The sequence below is a fragment of the Ptychodera flava genome, chromosome 3 (assembly GCF_041260155.1).
Source record: "Ptychodera flava strain L36383 chromosome 3, AS_Pfla_20210202, whole genome shotgun sequence".
NCBI classification, from domain to species: domain Eukaryota; kingdom Metazoa; phylum Hemichordata; class Enteropneusta; family Ptychoderidae; genus Ptychodera; species Ptychodera flava.
In genome coordinates, this window is record NC_091930.1 from 42,276,542 (window position 1) to 42,298,111 (window position 21,570).

Genomic DNA, 21,570 nt, shown 5'->3' on the forward strand with positions numbered 1-21,570 from the left:
AAATGCGATTCAACTGTTACAAATAATTACATAATTCACAGAGAATAACAACATTCAAACAGATCTTGTGTGTCGAGAGGTGACTCCAATCGCGAGCAGTATCAATGACAGTACTCGCCCGGCGCGGTGTCACGATGTCACCAATGCTACACCGTGCACTGTTCAGTCCGAGTGCGATGTTTCCAAGTTCAACAAGTGATCATGTCGTGTTTGTAAAACGAACCACCGTAATGGCAAGAAAATGCCCTAAAAATCTTAAAAGTTGACGAAGATTTGCTAACGATCAAATGCACAGAAAATGCACTACTCTGTACCTGTTTCACTATCAGCAATCTGACATCGTTTAAGTTTTACCATTGACCCAGTTGCGTTTATGGTTTTATTTGTTTCACAGTCCGTGTCATCGATACTAAAATCAAAATTAAATGATGATGAAATCTTCAATCGTGTATTTTGCAGCTAATTTTGATATTTTGGTCAGGCCGTCGAGAAGCGGGCTATCAAATATTTCCTTTATCAACAAGAGACACAAAAATTATTCTCTAAATAACAAAGAGGAGCTCTATCAGTGGCTGGTTCACTTGTTTTAAATTTTTAGAGAAATAAGTATCCATAATTTGTATTTTTTGTGAAGTTTTTTTGTTTCTCAACTTTTGAGTAAAAGGTTCCTTCAGAATAGTCAGCTGTATTGATTTAAAAGTTAGTTTGTAAATCCCTTTAAATAGTTTTATATATTATTGTCAAGTTAGAATGAGATGAACAATTGTAATAATTTGTAGCTTACATTTAATTTGGTATAGATAGGTTGGTGACATCTTTGTGTATGGATGTATGGATGGGTGCATAGATGGATGGGTGCATGCGTGCATACAGGGAGGGGTAGTAATTGTTTGTTGCGCATGGAAATAGGGGAGAGCCACTTTTTCTCGTAACACTTTTTAAAGGTCGTTATTTTACGTGCAGTGTCATTTTGAAAACACCCGCCCTCCCTAGCGGTAATTACTATCCAGTCCCTTATTAGCTATATCGCCATTTCGCAATTTCGTCGATTATAATTAGCTATTTCAACTCATAGCGAATTAAGAGTTCAGTCGTCATTCCTCAAAAATGGCCCAAAACCAATATTTGTAAATGCAAACTACTATTTGCCGGAGGGTTTGTGGTAGAACAGGTAAGGCTTACACGGCCGATCGGCGTACATACCAACACGAAGTCCTATGCAAATTCCTTCCGATGGCTATCTTAAAATAGAACTGACATCAACCAAACAGTCAGGTAAAATGTTAATTGTTACATTTATAGCGTGGAGACGTGTTAACCACACAGTGCACGGTTCATGTGTATTTAATAAGCAGAGGAGGTGACTTCTTACCGGATCGGCGGTTCAACAAAATGTAAACATAGACCCTCGAGTTTTTCTCGAAGGTCTATGATGTAACTGAGGTACCACGACCCGGCCAATTGATAGAACAGCCTCCTTTAGAAAACAGGAACAGAACATACTGGAAGGGTGCCAAAAGCGTGACAGTAACGTCGGTGCCAAGATTGCGCCACAATCTGTGTATGGGTTGTCAGACTGATTGCAAGCCATTTATTTCTATTGTTTCAAAGTTTTGCCATAAAAAATCTTGTTTTCTCCTATTTCAGTGTCTTCACCTGTCGACCGTTGGAGCACGTCAGTGCAGTTTTAAGCTGCAAAGGTAAATTTTATGAGCATTTTCGCACCGTAGAATTTTCCCTTATTTTTTCGAGACCTCTCACGTGCAATCCTTTAACCCTTCCACCATAATCGTTTTTCCCAAACTCATTGTTATCAATGGCGATCTTGGACCTGTTTATGCAGGGAACTTGGATGAAACAGATTGAGGTAACACGCGCCTACGGGACAAAATTCGGGCTTTTAAATTTTACCAATTCGCTTTTGATCTACCACTTGCTCTTGGTAAAAGAAAAGTTTTTATAGTCTTAGTTTTCATGGCGGCCATTTTAAATTTCATATATCGCGAAATCGTAGATAATTTGTCTCGCCTTTTGCACTGTGACTCCTGATTTTTATTCTTGTTATGGGAAGAGAATGGTCGAAAGTTTTATTGGGGAAAGTTTGAGAAAATTAAGTCTTTCACTTTCGAGGCACTTTCATCAACGGATGACCGGAGAGAGACACAGGCTTAGCACGTGATCGCCAACGGGCTAATCCCAACAATTGCATTATAGTCAAGACTGTCGCAATGTCTTTTTGCCGCACACAGACGTAGATCGTAGACGTTTCCACTCGCTGATAATATTCACATCGTTCTACACCAGGCTGACGTCCTTGACCTGCCAAGACTTGGAAGTACTTCGCGGTGAGTATTTTCCTTTTCCTCAACCAGGATTTCAGTCTCTAGTCAGCAGCGTAACCGAGGTTCCACAGCACACCGCCGCCCGTTTCGCGTGTGCTTCGTGTCAATTATGCCCTCTTTATTCATATACGTTATTACGGATTTTCCAACAAATCGGATCATCATGGTACACTACCAGAAAATATTATTGCGGTGAGCTCAAAGGAAACAACACTTCTGCAATGCCGGTAAAATATCAGATTAAAGTGAAATGCAGCAACTGAAAAGAATTTTACTAATGTTGTCATGATGGTCACGTGACAGTTGTACTAATATGGAAACACACATGAACGAAATGAAAGTCGGAAACCTCTGTATTGCAATCCTACCGTTGCATTGTTTCACTTTAGGTGTTTGTCTGGTCCTTGAAACTAAATGGATTTTAGTTATCTCTCTGCCTGGCACCAACTGGGCCTTATTTTAGGACCCACAGAGGGAACATTAGCTCAAAACTGTCAAGTCTGACTGCAAGGCCACTACATTCTTAAAGGCAGGGGATCGTCGGAACTGCGCTTGTGCGACTTTGTTTGACAAGCAATGTATTTCAAGCATGATATCTAGATTTGCACCAAATCGACATAGCTGCAACATTAAATATTCATTGTTAACAAACATAATTTAACATTCATAAATCGCTAACGTACCCTAGATACAGTGTTTACATCGGTCATAGGGGTCCCTGGCAACCTTTGAGCAGAGTTCGGACGACCTCCACCCCTTAGTTTTGTGTTTGAGACGAGTGATTAGCGACAACATGGACGCCGCTCGACCGTTTAAATCGGTCACCAATGTCCTTATACCTACGGTCACACAAATATTTAGTGTTCATGCATACGGTTAAGACGTGTTTTGTCTTGTATGTGCTTGCACAAACAATTGTTCTATAAATCGCAGGATCAACTAGCGCAAATAAATCAAATAACTCAATAAATCATGTCTTCTATCTTTTCAAAAATCAACGCACTCACAGAAACAGGGTGCAAATTGACAACCATAAAATGTACTTTGGGCAGGTAGAAAAGTTAGAAACTCAATATGTGTGGATTTTTTCGCAATCACTCTGAAACACACACCACAAAATGTTTGGATTATTCTAAATCAGGAGTTATATCAATTCAAGCCAACACAGTTCATTGTATAGATGACGGCAAAATTCGACCACCCCTCAAAATAATGGTACAGTCCATTGGGTAGCTCCGTTGCACGGCATCAACTCTTGAAAGGGTCTAGTATTTTCAGTACTATGATGTTCCTTGTTAGCACTGCAGTATGCCTATCATTATACTGCTCATAAATTCGGATGTTTTGACAACATGAAGTAGAAAAAACTTCGGTCGCCTCACCACATAAAAAAAATACAGGAAGGCTATAAAGCATCCAAAATGCCTGACGTTTGCAGCAATCGATATATCCGGACATATATCGTGCCATTGCATGAGCTCTCTCATTATGTAGAACGTTCTATCGTAAGTGCAGATTAAAAATCAAAAGAGAATAATGTAATCGGAACCGTCGGCTGGTCAGAACATGTTCAAATCTATATATCGCTGAACAGTTAATCCCTTGCCAAGATGGGTATTATTCCAATGCATTATAGCCCCTGCGTACATATATACAGTGCAATCCAAATGATTGGTTTTCATCCGGCGAGCTGTATGGGACTTTTCGTCTGAGTTACCTTAATGGCGGATAGAGATAGAGATAACCTTCACTTCCTAATCAATGCAACCATAATTCTTCTCTATTTGTCCAGTCTAGTACATTCGACTTTCACTGTAGTAAACAATGGCATTTTCTTGCTGTGGAAATTTGGACGCCTACATTTATGAGTAGCAGCAAATTAAACTTGCATGTCAAAACATTGACAATGCCGAACTATAGATTCTTGTACGAGTTGGCGGAATTGAAAGTCGGAATGCTGCATTTATTCAAATATCAAACAAATAAATCGACTGTATTGGTGAAAATTTTAAATTTTCGGTAGCTTTCCAACAGAACAAGTTACTATTCACATCATTTTAGCCGCCAGGGAGAGCTTGTTAAATGATATGGCCCCGGGTAGGTATGTTGTAAAGTAATTTTAACACAATTGCAACATGTTTGATAAAATTTCCTAGTTATTAAACAGTTAACTATTTCGATATATTAGTTGCAAGTTGAATATTTTAAAGTATTTGATGACATGTTTATCAAAAACGAGAAATGTGAAACGAGAACTCAAATTATTTATTCTAACAGTTAATTTCTGCAAATTAACTTCCCAAAACTTACGTTTAGGGAAGTTGCTATGCAGACGTTTACGTCATTTCCGTGTAACCCTACGAGCTTACGATGTCAGCGTGCGAATACTGTTTTCGAATATAGCCGGGGGACATTTGTTGACACTTGTTTCCGACTCTCCAGTCTTCTAAAAAGCTTTGTGGACGTTGATTGTCTCTGAGATTATAATGTTTAGCTTATGAGCGTTGAATTATATGCCCAAAAATATGGAAGGAGTGAATGGGATGTAACTTGAGAGTCGTACTTTCGCTATGCCCTATAATTATGTTTAATGTCGAAGTAAACATTTTTAGCAAACAAAATTGGTCACACTCTCTGTCTACCCATTCAGGAAATACAGTGTCTATTGAAACACATTTCGCATAGAATTATTATCAGCAACGATTGTCGAAGTCAAGATCGGCTTGGATTAAAAATGACCAACCAATTATATATTATCCCTATAGAATCGTAAATTTACCCGCTGTCGCTTGTAAACCCGTGCAAAATAATAACAAATTCTGAATTTGTTTCAGGTTTTGATATGTTTAACCACGTAATATGTAGTTCTCTTACTGTAAAAAAGCAACACAAATATATGACACGATAATGTTTTATTATTATTCTTCATAAAATTACACTCCGTACATCTCACTTCAAAATTTCGGTTCTAAATATAGACCTTGGCAGGTATTTCTCATTTCAAAATTTCCGACTTCTCACTTCAAAACTTTGTTTCTAATTTAGAGACTTTCTATTTATTTCTCACTTCAAAATTTAGCCACCCCATGATCCCTTTTATCTCACGACACTATGATAAATAATGGCTGAAAGACATCAATGTGGGGAAAATGTGCCTGCCAGTCATGATTTAATAGTTAAGATTTGCATCTTTACATTAAATGAATGCAATAATGTAGTTGTCCAGAGCCTTGTCGAGGTAAAGTGAACATAGATTGGGCTGAGTGATCAAAGAGCTATCACAATAATATTACACAATAATAGGCCTAATACATCGCCTCGCTAAAAGGAAGGGGGGTCTTCGGAGCTGCGCCTTTGCAGCCTTCTTTTTGACAAACAATACATAGCACGCCTGATATCTAGATGCATCATGTCAACATTGCTGCAACGTGAAATATCATGATGTAAGCTTACGTTATGATTAAACAGATTTTAACTTTAGTCAATCGCGAACGCATCTTTGAAACAACGTTTACAGTAATTGGCCCTATATTGCTGAAATAATAATTATATTTGTAGCCACGGGCGGTGCACCTGCTTTTCAGAGCCGGCCCGAGGGTGCAGTGTATACAAGGCTGTATGGATCCTATATTTTAGTAAGTTTAGGGCCGCAAGTAGCTTAAACCTTGTGTCAAAAAAAAAAAAAAAAATAGAGAGAGACAAGACATTATGACGCGAAAAAGTATTCAAAAATATTGTGAAAGTTGACTGTTATGGTTGTTTTGTACAAATGAACGATGTCAAGACTTCTCACTTCAAAAATTCGTTTCTAAATTAGACTTTCGCACGTAACTTCTCACTCTAACATTTGGTTACTCAATTTAGACAGTATGTATTGCACACTTTTAACTTTCCTTCTCAGTTAGCACGTACTTAGGGAGGCTTATCGGTGACACAGTGTTTTTTTTGCTTATTATCCTACAAAATATTCGTTTTTCTTATGCAACAAAATTTTGTTTTGTTTTTATCCAACAAATTTGTTTATTTTATCTTACAAAATTTGGGTTTTTTGTCTAACTAAATTTGTTTCTTTATCTAACAAAATTTGTTTTATTTTATACAGCAAAATTTGTGTGAACTCACGTGAGCACACGTGAGCAAATGTCACAGCGATGTGTGTGTGTCTGACTGTCTGTCATTCTGTCTGTCTGTCCTTCCGTCTGTGGACAAATATCTCACAAAAGCTGATCAGATCAGAATCAAATCTGGTACATAGACTTAGTTTGCAAATGACAAGAACTGATTAGTTTATAGCGGGTGTGGCTTGCTTACTTTTTGCTCATTTGCATAAAAATATTTTATGAAACCGGTTATATCTTGAGAACAACTGCACACAATTTAGTTAAAATTGCTACAAACGTTGATCACACCAAGATATATCAGCCATGTAAGGTATTGAGGTATGACATGAAAGATAATTACTAATTTGTATATTTTTTGGTCAAAAAGTTGTTCCACAAAAAGTTTTGGTCTTAAAACTTTGATATTTGGTATACGTATTCCTAGGAATGATTCTCATGTGATATCTTTAAATTATGATGAAATCTTTCATTGTGTATTTTTGCAGCTAATTTTGATATTTTGGTAAGGCCGTTCTGAGGTGACTGGCAAACATTTCCTTTATCAACAAGTGACACAAAAAATTATTCTCTAAATAACAAAGAGGAGCTCTATCAGTGGTTGGGTAACTTGTTTAAATTTTCAGAGTAATACGTATATAATTTTGCATTTTTTGTGAAGTATTTTGTTTCTCAGCTTTTGAGTAAAAAGTTCTTTCAGAAATAGTCAGCTGTATTGTTTTGAAATTTGTTCGTAAATCCCTACAAATACTTTTATATATTATTGTCAAGTTAGAATGAGATGAACAATTGTAAGAATTGTAGCTTACATTTGGTATAGGCAAGTTGGTGACATCTTTATGTATGGATGTATGGATTGGTGCACGGGTGGATGCATGCATGCATGCTATGAGGGAGGGTCATTGTTTGTTGGGCGGCAGGGAAATAGGGGGAGAGCCACTTTTTTCTCCTAAACACGTTTAAAGGTCGCTATTTTACGTGCAGCGTCATTTTGAAAACACCCGCCCTAGCTATCGGTAATTACTGTTCAGTCCCTTGTTTCGCTATTTCGCCATTTCGTCAATTATAATTAGCAATTTCAACATGGTAGGGTGTAAAATAAGAGATCGATACAAAGAGCGAAAATACTGAAAATAAAGATATCTAAATTTAGTCTATGTGCATGTCATGTTATAGAGTGGTGAGATTAAAATCGATTTTGAGGGAATTGAGATGCGGATTCAAAACGAATTAAGATTTCATTCGCGAATCCTCAAGAATGTCCCTAAACCAATATGTGTGAATGCAGACTACTATTTGCCAAAGGGGTGTGTGGTAGTACAGGTAAGGCTTACACGGCCGATTGGCGTACATACCAACACGAAGTCCTATTCAAATTCCTTCCGATTGCTATCTTAAAATAGAATTGACATCAACCAAAAAGTCAAGTAAAATGTTAATATGTGTTTAATAAGCAGAATAGGTGACTTCTAAACCGGATCGGCGATTCAACAAAATGTAACTATAGACCCTCGAGTTTTTCTCGAGGGTCTATGATGTAACTTAGGTATTACGACCCGGCCAATTGATAGAACAGCCTCCTTTATAAAACAGGAACAGAACATGCTGGAAGGGTGCCAAAAGCGTGACAGTAACGTCGGTGCCAAGTTTGCGCCACAGATCTGTGTATGGGTTGTCAGACGCCATTTATTTCTATTGTTTCAAAGTTTCGCCATAAAAAAATCTAGTTTTCTCTTATTTCAGATTTTTCACCCGTCGACCGTGGAAGGACGTCAGTGCAGTTTTAAGCTGCAAAGGTAAATTTTATGAACATTTTCTCACCGTAGAATTTTCCCTTATTTTTACGATACTCTCACGTGCATGCCTTTGACCCTTTCGCCATAATCGTTTTTCCCAAACTCATTGCTATCAATGGCGATCTTGGACCTGTTTACAGGGAACTGGGATGAACAGGTTGAGGTAGAACGCGCCTAAGCGACAGAAATTCGAGCTTTTAAATTTTACCAATATTCTTTTGATCTACGAATTGTGGGGTTTATTTTGAAGCTCTCACAGTTTTAAAGTTTTCACAGTCTTAGTTTTTAAAAATCGAAAATTTTATTTTTCCCCATAGAATTAACACAGGTAGGGCGGCAATTTTGAATTTCATAAACAGCGAAATCTCAGATAATGTGTCTCTCATTTTGCACTGTGACCCCTGGTTTTTATTCTTGTCATGGTAAAAGAATGGTCAAATGTTTAATTGAGGTATGTTTAAGAAAATTAAGTCTTTCACTTTCGAGGTACTTGTCATCAACGAATGATCGGAGAGAGACAAACACTTATCACGTGATCGCCAACAGGCTAATCCCAACAATTGCATTATAGTGAAGACTGTCGCAATGTCTTTTCGGCACACACAGACGTAGATCGTAGACGTGTCCACTCGCTGATAATATTCACATCGTTCTACACCAGGCTGACGTCCTTGACCTGCCAAGACATTGAAGTACTACGCGGTGAGTATTTTCCTTTTCCTCAACCAGGATTTCAGTCTCTAGTCAGCAGCATAACCGAGGTTCCACTGCACACAGCCGCCTGTTTCGCGTGTGGTTCATGTCAATTATGTCCTCTTTTTCATATACATTATCAGGCATTTTCCAACAAATCGGATCATCATGGTACACTCCAAGAAAATATTGTTTCGGCGAGCTCAAAGGAAAAAAACACTTCTGCAATGCCGGTAAAAATCAGATTAACCCTTTCACCCAGTTCCCTGTATACAGGTCCAACTTTACCATAGTAAACAATGGATTTGGAACAAACCATGGTGGTGAAAGGGTGAAAATGAAAATGCAGCAAATGAAAAGAATGTTACTAATGTTGTCATGATGGTCACGTGACAGTTGTACTAATATGGAAACACACTATGAACGAAATGAAAGTCGGAAACCTCTGTATTGCAATCCTACCGTTGCATTGTTTCACTTTAGGTGTTTGTCTGGTCCTTGAAACTAAATGGATTTTAGTTATCTCTCTGCCTGGCACCAACTGGGCCTTATTTTAGGCCCCACAGAGGGAACATTAGCTCAAAACTGTCAAGTCTGACTGCAAGGCTACTACATTCTTAAAGGCAGGGGATCGTCGGAACTGCGCTTGTGCGACTTTGTTTGACAAGCAATGTATTTCAAGTATGATATCTAGATTTGCACCAAATCGACATAGCTGCAACATTAAATATTCATTGTTAACAAACATAATTTAACATTCATAAATCGCTAACGTACCCTAGATACAGTGTTTACATCGGTCATAGGGGTCCCTGGCAACCTTTGAGCAGAGTTCGGACGACCCCCACCTCTTAGTTTTGTGTTCAACGGTTTTAGACGAGTGATTAGCGACAACATGGACGCCGCTAACCTTTTAAATTGGTCACCAAGTTCCTTGTAACTACGGTCACACACAGAATTCTAGTGTTCATGCACACGGTGAAGACATGTTTTGTCTTGCTCAGTGCCTTGGAGTGCTTGCACAGACACTCGTTCTATAAATCCCAGGTTCAACTGGGAAATAGCTCAATAAATCCCGCGTTCTATCTTCTCACAAATCAAATCACTCACAGAAACAGGGTGCACATTGCCAACCATAAAATGTACTTTGGGCAGTTAGAAAAGCTAGACACTCAATACGTGTGGATTGTCTCTCAATTACTCTAAAACACCCACATCACAAAACGTTTGGATTTATTCTAAATCAGGAGTTATGTCAATTCAAGCCAACACAGTTCATTGTATAGATGACAACAACGCACAACATTCGACCACCCCTCAAAGCAATGGTACAGTCCATTGGGTAGCTCCGTTGCACGGCATCAACTCTTGAAAGGGTCCAGTATTTTCAGTACTATGATGTTCCTTGTTAACACAGCAGTATGCCTATCATTATACTGCTCATAAATTCGGATGTTTTGACAGCATGAAGTAGAAAAAACTTCGGTCGCCTCACCACATAAAAAAAATACAGGAAGGCTATAAAGTATCCAAAATGCCTGACGTTTGCAGCAATCGATATATCCGGACATGTATCGCGCCATTACATGAGCTCACTCATTATGTAGAACGTTTTTCCGTACGTGCAGATTAAAAATCAATAAAGAATAATGTTATCAGAACCGTCGACTGGTCAGAACATGTTAAAACCTAAATATCGCTGAACAAATAATCCCTTTACAAGATGGGTATCATTCCAATGTATTATAGCCCCTGCGTACATATATACAGTGCAATCCAAATAATTGGTTTCCATCCGGAGAGCTGTATGGGACTTTTCGTCTGAGTTCCCTTAATGGCGGATAGAGATAGAGATAACCTTCACTTCTTAATCAATGCAACCATAATTCTTCTCTATTTGGCCAGTCTAGCAGATGCGACTTGCACTCTTGTAAAACAATGGCATTTTCTTGCTGTGGAAATTTGGACGCCTAAATTTATGAGTAGCAGCAAATTAAACTTGCATGTCAAAACATTGACAATGCCGAACTGTCGATTCTTGTACGAGTTGGCGGAATTGAAAGTCGGAATGCTGCATTTATTCAAATATTAAACAAATAAATCGACTGTATTGGTGAAAATTTTAAATTTTCGGTAGCTTTCCAACAGAACAAGTTACTATTCACATCATTTTAGCCGCCAGGGAGAGCCTTGTTAAATGATATGGCCCCGGTAGCTATGTTGTAAAGTAAGTCTAACACAATTGCAATATGTTTCATAAATTTCCTACTTATTAAACAGTTTACAATTTCAATACATTAGTTACAAGTTGCATATTAAAATAATTTGATGTCATTTTATCAAAAACGAGAAATTATGAAACGAGAACTCAAATTATTTATTCTACAGTTATTTTCTGCAAATTAACTTCCCAAAACTTACGTTTAGGGAAGTTGCTATGCAGACGTTTACGTCATTTCCGTGTAACCCTACGAGCTTACGATGTCAGCGTGCGAATACTGTTTTCGAATATAGCCGGGGGACATTTGTTGACACTTGTTTCCGACTCTCCAGTCTTCTAAAAGCTTTGTGGACGTTGATTGTCTCTGAGATTATAATGTTTAGCTTATGAGCGTTGAATTATATGCCCAAAAATATGGAAGGAGTGAATGGGATGTAACTTGAGAGTCGTACTTTCGCTATGCCCTATAATTATGTTTAATGTCGAAGTGAACATTTTTAGCAAACAAAATTGGTCACACTATCTGTCTACCCATTTAGGAAATACAGTGTCTATTGAAACACATTTCGCATAGAATTATTATCAGCAACGATTGTCGAGGTCAAGATCGGCTTTGATTAAAAATGACCAACCAATTATATATTATCCCTATAGAATCGTAAATTTACCCGCTGTCGCTTGTAAACCCGTGCAAAATAATAACAAATCTGAATTTGTTTCAGGTTTTGATATGTTTAACCACGTAATATGTAGTTCTCTTACTGTAAAAAAGCAACACAAATATATGACACGATAATGTTTTATTATTATTCTTCATAAAATTACACTCCGTACATCTCACTTCAAAATTTCGGTTCTAAATATAGACCTTGGCAGGTATTTCTCATTTCCAAAATTTCCGACTTCTCACTTCAAAACTTTGTTTCTAATTTAGAGACTTTCTATTTATTTCTCACTTCAAAATTTAGCCACCCCATGATCCCTTTTATCTCACGACACTATGACAAGATAATGGCTGAAAGACATCAATGTGGGGAAAATGTGCCTGCCAGTCATGATTTAATAGTTAAGATTTGCATCTTTACATTAAATGAATGCAATAATGTAGTTGTCCAGAGCCTTGTCGAGGTAAAGTGAACATAGATTGGGCTGAGTGATCAAAGAGCTATCACAATAATATTACACAATAATAGGCCTAATACATCGCCTCGCTAAAAGAAAGGGGGGTCTTCGGAGCTGCGCCTTTGCAGCCTTCTTTTTGACAAACAATACATAGCACGCCTGATATCTAGATGCATCATGTCAACATTGCTGCAACGTGAAATATCATGATGTAAGCTTACGTATGATTAAACAGATTTTAACTTTAGTCAATCGCGAACGCATCTTTGAAACAACGTTTACAGTAATTGGCCCTATATTGCTGCAATAATAATTATATTTGTAGCCCACGGGCGGTGCGCCGGCTTTTCAGAGCCGGCCTGAGGGTGCAGTGTATACAAGGCTGTATGGATCCCATATTTTAGTAAGTTTAGGGCCGCAAGTGCTTAAACCTTGTGTCAAAAAAAAAAAAAAAAATAGAGAGAGACAAGACATTATGACGCAAAAAGTATTCAAAATATTGTGAAAGTTGACTGTTATGGTTGTTTTGTACAAATGAACGATGTCAAGACTTCTCACTTCAAAAATTCGTTTCTAAATTAGACTTTCGCACGTGACTTCTCACTCTAACATTTGGTTACTCAATTTAGACAGTATGTATTGCACACTCTAAACTTTCTTCTTAGTTAGCGCGTACTAAGGGAGGCTTATCGGTGACACAGTGTTTTTTTGCTTATTATCCTACAAAATATTTGTTTTTCTTATGCAACAAAATTTTGTTTTGTTTTTATCCAACAAAATTTGTTTATTTTATCTTACAAAATTTGGGTTTTTTGTCTAACTAAATGTGTTTCTTTATCTAACAAAATTTGTTTTATTTTATGCAGCAACATTTGTGTGAACTAACGTGAGCACACGTGAGCTAATGTCACAGCGATGTGTGTGTGTCTGACTGTCTGTCATTCTGTCTGTCTGTCCTTCCGTCTGTGGACAAATATCTCACAAAAGCTGATCAGATCAGAATCAAATCTGGTACATAGACTTAGTTTGCAAATGACAAGAACTGATTAGTTTATAGCGGGTGTGGCTTGCTTACTTTTTGCTCATTTGCATAAAAAATATTTTATGAAACCGGTTATATCTTGAGAACAACTGCACACAATTTAGTTAGAATTGCTACAACGTTGATCACACCAAGATATATCAGCCATGTAAGGTATTGAGGTATGACATAAAAGATAATTACTAATTTGTATATTTTTTGGTCAAAAAGTTGTCCACAAAAAGTTTTTGTCTTAAAGCTTTGATATTTGGTATACGTATTCCTAGGAATGATTCTAATGTGATATCTTTAAATTATGATGAAATCTTTCATTGTGTATTTTTGCAGCTAATTTTGATATTTTGGTAAGGCCGTTCTTAGGTGACTGGCAAACATTTCCTTTATCAACAAGTGACACAAAAAATTATTCTCTAAATAACAAAGAGGAGCTCTATCAGTGGTTGGGTAACTTGTTTAAATTTTCAGAGTAATACGTATATAATTTTGCATTTTTTGTGAAGTATTTTGTTTCTCAGCTTTTGAGTAAAAAGTTCTTTCAGAAATAGTCAGCTGTATTGTTTTGAAATTTGTTCGTAAATCCCTACAAATACTTTTATATATTATTGTCAAGTTAGAATGAGATGAACAATTGTAACAATTTGTAGCTTACATTTGGTATAGGCAAGTTGGTGACATCTTTATGTATGGATGTATGGATTGGTGCACGGGATGCATGCATGCATGCATGCTATGAGGGAGGGTCATTGTTTGTTGGGCAGGGAAATAGGGGAGAGCCACTTTTTTCTCCTAAACACGTTTTAAAGGTCGCTATTTTACGTGCAGCGTCATTTTGAAAACACCCGCCCTAGCTATCGGTAATTACTGTTCAGTCCCTTGTTTCGCTATTTCGCCATTTCGTCAATTATAATTAGCAATTTCAACATGGTAGGGTGTAAAATAAGAGATCGATACAAAGAGCGAAAATACTGAAAATAAAGATATCTAAATTTTAGTCTATGTGCATGTCATGTTATAGAGTGGTGAGATTAAAATCGATTTTGAGGGAATTGAGATGCGGATTCAAAACGAATTAAGATTTCATTCGCGAATCCTCAAGAATGTCCCTAAACCAATATGTGTGAATGCAGACTACTATTTGCCAAAGGGGTGTGTGGTAGTACAGGTAAGGCTTACACGGCCGATTGGCGTACATACCAACACGAAGTCCTATTCAAATTCCTTCCGATTGCTATCTTAAAATAGAACTGACATCAACCAAAAAGTCAAGTAAAATGTTAATATGTGTTTAATAAGCAGAGTAGGTGACTTCTAAACCGGATCGGCGATTCAACAAAATGTAACTATAGACCCTCGAGTTTTTCTCGAGGGTCTATGATGTAACTTAGGTATTACGACCCGGCCAATTGATAGAACAGCCTCCTTTATAAAACAGGAACAGAACATGCTAGAAGGGTGCCAAAAGCGTGACAGTAACGTCGGTGCCAAGTTTGCGCCACAGATCTGTGTATGGGTTGTCAGACGCCATTTATTTCTATTGTTTCAAAGTTTCGCCATAAAAAAATCTAGTTTTCTCTTATTTCAGATTCTTCACCCGTCGACCGTGGAAGGACGTCAGTGCAGTTTTAAGCTGCAAAGGTAAATTTTATGAACATTTTCTTACCGTAGAATTTTCCCTTATTTTTACGATACCTCTCACGTGCATGCCTTTGACCCTTTCGCCATAATCGTTTTTCCCAAACTCATTGCTATCAATGGCGATCTTGGACCTGTTTACAGGGAACTGGGATGAACAGTTGAGGTAGAACGCGCCTAAGCGACAGAAATTCGAGCTTTTAAATTTTACCAATATTCTTTTGATCTACGAATTGTGGGGTTTATTTTGAAGCTCTCACAGTTTTAAAGTTTTCACAGTCTTAGTTTTCAAAAATCGAAAATTTTATTTTTCCCCATAGAGTTAACACAGGTATGGCGGCCATTTTGAATTTCATAAACAGCGAAATCTCAGATAATTTGTCTCTCATTTTGCACTGTGACCCCTGGTTTTTATTCTTGTCATGGTAAGAGAATGGTCAAATGTTTAATTGAGGTATGTTTAAGAAAATTAAGTCTTTCACTTTCGAGGTACTTGTCATCAACGAATGATCGGAGAGAGACAAGCACTTATCACGTGATCGCCAACAGGCTAATCCCAACAATTGCATTATAGTGAAGACTGTCGCAATGTCTTTTCGGCACACACAGACGTAGATCGTAGACGTGTCCACTCGCTGATAATATTCACATCGTTCTACACCAGGCTGACGTCCTTGACCTGCCAAGACATTGAAGTACTACGCGGTGAGTATTTTCCTTTTCCTCAACCAGGATTTCAGTCTCTAGTCAGCAGCATAACCGAGGTTCCACTGCACACAGCCGCCTGTTTCGCGTGTGGTTCATGTCAATTATGTCCTCTTTTTCATATACATTATCAGGCATTTTCCAACAAATCGGATCATCATGGTACACTCCAAGAAAATATTGTTTCGGCGAGCTCAAAGGAAAAAAACTCTTCTGCAATGCCGGTAAAAATCAGATTAAAATGAAAATGCAGCAAATGAAAAGAATGTTACTAATGTTGTCATGATGGTCACGTGACAGTTGTACTAATATGGAAACACACCATGAACGAAATGAAAGTCGGAAACCTCTGTATTGCAATCCTACCGTTGCATTGTTTCACTTTAGGTGTTTGTCTGGTCCTTGAAACTAAATGGATTTTAGTTATCTCTCTGCCTGGCACCAACTGGGCCTTATTTTAGGCCCCACAGAGGGAACATTAGCTCAAAACTGTCAAGTCTGACTGCAAGGCTACTACATTCTTAAAGGCAGGGGATCGTCGGAACTGCGCTTGTGCGACTTTGTTTGACAAGCAATGTATTTCAAGCATGATATCTAGATTTGCACCAAATCGACATAGCTGCAACATTAAATATTCATTGTTAACAAACATAATTTAACATTCATAAATCGCTAACGTACCCTAGATACAGTGTTTACATCGGTCATGGGGTCCCTGGCAACCTTTGAGCAGAGTTCGGACGACCCCCACCTCTTAGTTTTGTGTTCAACGGTTTTAGACGAGTGATTAGCGACAACATGGACGCCGCCTAACCTTTTAAATTGTTCACCAATTTCCTTGTAACTACGGTCACACACAGAATTCTAGTGTTCATGCACACGGTGAAGACATGTTTTGTCTTGCTCAGTGCCTTGGAGTGCTTGCACAGACACTCGTTCTATAAATCCCATGTTCAACTTGGAAATAGCTCAATAAATCCCGCGTTCTATCTTCTCACAAATCAAATCACTCACAGAAACAGGGAGCACATTGCCAACCATAAAATGTACTTTGGGCAGTTAGAAAAGCTAGACACTCAATACGTGTGGATTGTCTCTCAATTACTCTAAAACACCCACATCACAAAACGTTTGGATTTATTCTAAATCAGGAGTTATATCAAATCAAGCCAACACAGTTCACTCCATAGATGACAACGCACAACATTCGACCACCCCTCAAAATAATGGTACAGTCCATTGGGTAGCTCCGTTGCACGGCATCAACTCTCGAAAGGGTCCAGTATTTTCAGTACTATGATGTTCCTTGTTAACACAGCAGTATGCCTATCATTATACTGCTCATAAATTCGGATGTTTTGACAACATAGTAGTAGAATAAACAAGTAGAATAAACTTCGGTCGCCTCACCACATAAAAAAAATACAGGAAGGCTATAAAGTATCCAAATGCCTGACGTTTGCAACAATCGATATATCCGGACATGTATCGTGCCATTGCATGAGCACACTCATTATGTAGAACGTTCTATCGTACGTGCAGATTAAAAATCAATAGAGAATAATGTTATCGGAACCGTCGCTGGTCAGAACATGTTCAAACCTATATATCGCTGAACAGTTAATCCCTTGCCAAGATGGTATCATTCCAATGCATTATAGCCCCTGCGTACATATATACAGTGCAATCCAAATGATTGGTTTTCATCCGGCGAGCTGTATGGGATTGTTCGTCTGAGTTACCTAATCGCGGATAGAGATAGAGATAACCTTCACTTCTTAATCAATGCAACCATAATTCTTCTCTATTTGGCCAGTCTAGCAGATGCGACTTGCACTCTTGTAAAACAATGGCATTTTCTTGCTGTGGAAATTTGGACGCCTAAATTTATGAGTAGTAGCAAATTAAACTTGCATGTCAAAACATTGACAATGCCGAACTGTCGATTCTTGTACGAGTTGGCGGAATTGAAAATCGGAATGCTGCATTTATTCAAATATTAAACAAATAAATCGACTGTATTGGTGAAATTTTTAATTTTTCGGTAGCTTTCCAACAGAAGAACTTACTATTCACATCATTTTAGCCGCCAGAGAGAGCCTTCAAGTTGTTAAATGATATGGCCCCGGTAGCTATGTTGTAAAGTAATTCTAACACAATTGCAATATGTTTCATAAATTTCCTACTTATTAAACAGTTTACAATTTCAATACATTAGTTACAAGTTGCATATTAAAAGAATTTGATGTCATTTTTATCAAAAACGAGAAATTATGAAACGAGAACTCAAATTATTTATTCTACAGTTAATTTCTGCAAATTAACTTCCCAAAACTTACGTTTAGGGAAGTTGCTATGCAGACGTTTACGTCATTTCCGTGTAACCCTACGAGCTTACGATGTCAGCGTGCGAATACTGTTTTCGAATATAGCCGGGGGACATTTGTTGACACTTGTTTCCGACTCTCCAGTCTTCTAAAAGCTTTGTGGACGTTGATTGTCTCTGAGATTATGAATTTTAGCTTATGAGCGTTGAATTATATGCCCAAAATATGGAAGGAGTGAATGGAATGTAACTTGAGAGTCGTACTTTCGCTATGCCCTATAATTATGTTTAATGTCGAAGTGAACATTTTTAGCAAACAAAATTGGTCACACTATCTGTCTACCCATTTAGGAAATACAGTGTGTATTGAAAACAACATTTTGCATAGTATTATTATCAGCAACGATTGTCGAGGTCAAGATTGGCTTGGATTAAAATGACCAACCAATTATATATCATCCCTATGGAATCGTAAATTTACCCGCTGTCGCTTGTAAACCCCTGCACAGAAATAACCAATTCTGAATTTGTTACAGATTTTGATAGGTTTAACCAAATGAAATATGTATTTCTCTTACTACCAGGACGGCAAATTTCAATATTGTAACACGATTTCCTATGTTTATCAGTTGAAGCACTTGATTTAAAAGGCCGGTAATAAAACACCTACATACGTCAGGTGACCTTTGATCTTGCTAACGTTGGACAGGTGTACTCTAAGATTTCAAACGACTGTTTTAAATTCAAACCCAACGCCTCAACTGGCTTGCTTAGCACATTATAAAACGTCGGCAATTTAACAGCAGATATCTATTTAAAAGATTTCAAATGAAAGTAAAAAGAAAGTTCTATTACGCATATTTCGGATTTGAAATCTGCTACCGTACGTTCTAATTTTTCTTTGAAGTTGAATGTTAGAGGAACCAGTTTCTGAATTTCATTTTAATATTGATTTGTAGTATATTTAAATAAAAAGGCTGCACGCAAACTAAGTGTTTACCCTGGAGGGTGCTACTACGGTCAGGGTATGCCTACTATACCTGATTTTGACCCTATCCCTTCCCTGCGGTCTCATATATTTTTGACTAAAAATGTTCATGAAAAATTTAATACTGAAATTTAACGCTGTCTGTTTACCAAAGCATGTTGACTTTTGACTCCTTCCATTTAAGCTACATATAGGTGCTTACCATTAAGTCCAATCTTCAGAGTGATATTTTGACTGCCGGTAAGGCTGTTTCAGTTCCCAAGCGAAGGATTTGTTTGCTTGTGCTTGCTCGTGACGGATACTTGCATTTCGTAAATTGTTTAGTTGTTAAAATCAAATCTGTATATTCATTGTCAATGTTTGAAGAAACGTTCTGTTGTCACACTTCGGTGATCACTTTTACATTACTTGCTTTTAATTTCGAACCTTACGAGGAAAATGCAAAAATGTACAGTTAAATGGACTTAATAGAAAAAACAGCAGAATTTATGTATTGTAGTTTGAATTTTTAAGGTAAATCGGCACCCAATTAGAGACCTAGTTACCCAGGCTTGTTTCACGTTACCCTTCTACAAGAGCATCAAAACGGTAGCAACTAACTGTTATTTAAACCATCAACTCCTTACTCGAACCAGTGAACAAAATTCACTTTCCCGCTGAACAACTACATCACTTAAAGTTTGGCTGAAGGTTTCACATAAAAATAGACTACCAGTAAGATATTTAGAGATCGATGATATCATTTCCATCCTACTCTATCTAAAAAAATATCTAGCAGGAAAAATCAACAACATGTTGGCTATAAGTCATTTGGAGCCAATTTCTTGGATTTGTGTAGTATAGAGCTCAAAGAAAATAAGACGATTTATTAATGTGTGACTGTGAATTATATTATCACATGATGGTGGAGACCATATGATATAATATCAAAGTTGAAAAACACAATAGTTGTTTTTGGTAGCCGAGGTTTCCAGCATCTTTTCAAGCAAGAATACATTGTTGACGTATAAATAAATCGCTAAAAGCAATATTTAGGAACAAGATATACCTGTGTCAAAGGTTCTGCCTTCTATGTTTGATAAATTTTAATCGTTTCATATTTGTCGGTAGTGTTTTTTCCCTCCCAAATAGAAAGGAGCGGAGAGAAAGAGATGGACTATTAGATACGAGAAGCTAACTACGAGCAGTATTTTAAACATAATTATTAATAATTACGGTGAGAAATTCTGAAGTCATTCAAAATCTAAATATGATTTTAGCCCGCAATGAAGAAGAAAAAGCGCAAATATTGAATGGCGAAGGAAAAACAGAAAAGTCTGCCATTAGATTTCAAAACACGCTTTTGAATCTTGATGAGTAGCAACACAGCAAATAAAGATGATATGGCAGCTTACTTGTACATTCATATAACTGCATCATGAATGATGCAACCATATTATCATAGGTGTGGATTTCTTTCGGATTGAGTGTTGATGTTCATTTCTGTACACTATTGATGACTATTTCGAGAAAGATTAAATCGCAGTGATTTATAATGCAAATTTGTAACCTCTGTATAGTCAAGACGGATTTAAAGGCATGCTAATAATTTTAACAACATCTTGCAAACAGTTGCAACATCAAAACATGTCCAATAATAAATCTCAAGGGCTTTGGTTAAACGAGACGATAGAAGACGCTGCACTTGAAGATCAACGTGGTACTGATCTGGCAGATTATGACAGGAGGAGGAACATTACTTTTGTGACAGTTTATCTGCACTAAAGAAGAGAAACTTAAACCCAAACTGATCAGATCCAAGATTCTCATACTGTACTGATGTGAATTAATCGAACATCCATAGGTATCTAGCATTCAAAGAGAGCACAGTGCGAATTCCCCTCCACAAGGGAAACGGCATGTTATGGATAATAGAGTCGGTTGAAACTTAAACAGATCGGACATTTTCACCGTGCAAACTGAAACCAAGCAACCACACAAGGAGTTGGAAACTGAGTAGGAAATGAAGTCAGACGGTTACACTGGAACCTTTTGTAAGGGTCAAAGGAATAATATGACACTTTTACCTTACTCAAATGTCTTTTAAACAAGATATTGGATCGAAAACATTGCCTAATATTTGTGCTATTTGATTTTCTCTGGACATATCGATTGAAGATTGAACTGATACTATTTTCTTTAAAGACCAAAATAACATCCTTTGTCCGTTTACCATGTATTACGAATGTGGTATGGTTTAACACCGGCTATCAACATTTGGGCTGTTTTTTGGTCAGAGCACAGGGCCTCACAAGTGGCTATTTAAGTCAATATTACAGCGTTTTTCTTTCATGTTCAATGTTACAAATAAACCAGCTGAAGAGCACAACACTTATGTAGCTGTCTTTTGTGTAGCTTGTATTGGCATGTATAGTGCACCCTCAATGGGGAATGTGATCATATGTAAATGCGACCTTTAGTTCCGTGACCTCTAGCCATGCCTACTTCCTGTCCTCGCTATGCTTACTGAGTTACTGTACTATATTAGTACAGTAAACACAGCGACGTCTGTACGCATGGCCATGGCATGGCTAGAGGTCACGGAA

The 21,570-nt window shown here is 37.5% G+C and overlaps 1 long non-coding RNA gene across 1 annotated transcript; it reads left to right on the plus strand.

Annotated features, from left to right (window-relative positions):
• The first annotated feature begins 1,457 nt into the window (after positions 1-1,457).
• LOC139130067 (uncharacterized) lies at positions 1,458-21,297 on the plus strand. Its single transcript, XR_011551770.1, has 6 exons — positions 1,458-1,700; positions 2,250-2,345; positions 8,204-8,256; positions 8,863-8,958; positions 14,917-14,969; positions 15,576-21,297. It is a non-coding gene; the product is annotated as an uncharacterized lncRNA (long non-coding RNA).
• Positions 21,298-21,570: the final 273 nt, after the last annotated feature.